Source organism: Arachis duranensis, chromosome 4 (genome assembly GCF_000817695.3).
Source record: "Arachis duranensis cultivar V14167 chromosome 4, aradu.V14167.gnm2.J7QH, whole genome shotgun sequence".
Lineage (NCBI taxonomy): Eukaryota > Viridiplantae > Streptophyta > Magnoliopsida > Fabales > Fabaceae > Arachis > Arachis duranensis.
In genome coordinates this window covers 95529678-95530365 of record NC_029775.3, presented here as the reverse complement: position 1 = coordinate 95530365, position 688 = coordinate 95529678, and the positions used below count along the sequence as shown (strand labels likewise).

Below are 688 nucleotides of genomic sequence, written 5' to 3'. Positions count from 1 at the left end.
ATCCTCATAAATGCCGCCATCTATCTAGCTTATACCACGAAGATTCTGTTGGGGAATCTAAGAGATACACATTCAAGCTCTGTTGCATGTAGAACGGAAGTGGTTGTCAATCACGTGCGTTCATAAGTGAGAATGATAATGATGATTACTTAATCATCACATTCATCATGTTCTTGGGTACGAATGAATATCTTGGAATAAGAATAAGAGAGATTTGAATAAAAGAAAATAGGATTGCATTAATACTTGAGGTACAGCAGAGCTCCACACCCTTAGTCTATGGTGTGCAGAAACTCCACCGTTGAAAATACATAAGCAAAAGGTTCAGGCATGGCCGAATGGCCAGCTCCCATGTGGTCACAAGACCGAATGATCAAAGACCTAGAGTGATCAAAGATATCTAATACAATAGATAAATGTTCTATTTATAATAAACTAGCTCCAAGGGTTTACATGAGTAAGTAATTGATGCATAAATCCACTTTCGGGGCCCACTTACTGTATGTTTGGGCTGAGCTTGATCAATCCACGAGCTGAGGCTTCTCTTGGAGTTGAACTCCGAGTTATGACGTGTTTTGGGCGTTCAACTCCGGATCATGACGTTTTTCTGGCGTTTAACTCCAGACAGCAGCTTGTACTTGGCGTTCAACGCCAAGTTACGTCGTCAATCTCCGAATAAAGTATGAAT

General features: G+C 40.7%; 1 long non-coding RNA gene across 1 annotated transcript in view; it reads right to left on the bottom strand.

Annotated features, from left to right (window-relative positions):
* The window catches only part of LOC127746766 (uncharacterized), a 64503-nt gene that overhangs the window by 5764 nt on the left and 58051 nt on the right, over nucleotides 1–688 (bottom strand). The gene's annotated exons all lie outside the window — the stretch shown is intronic.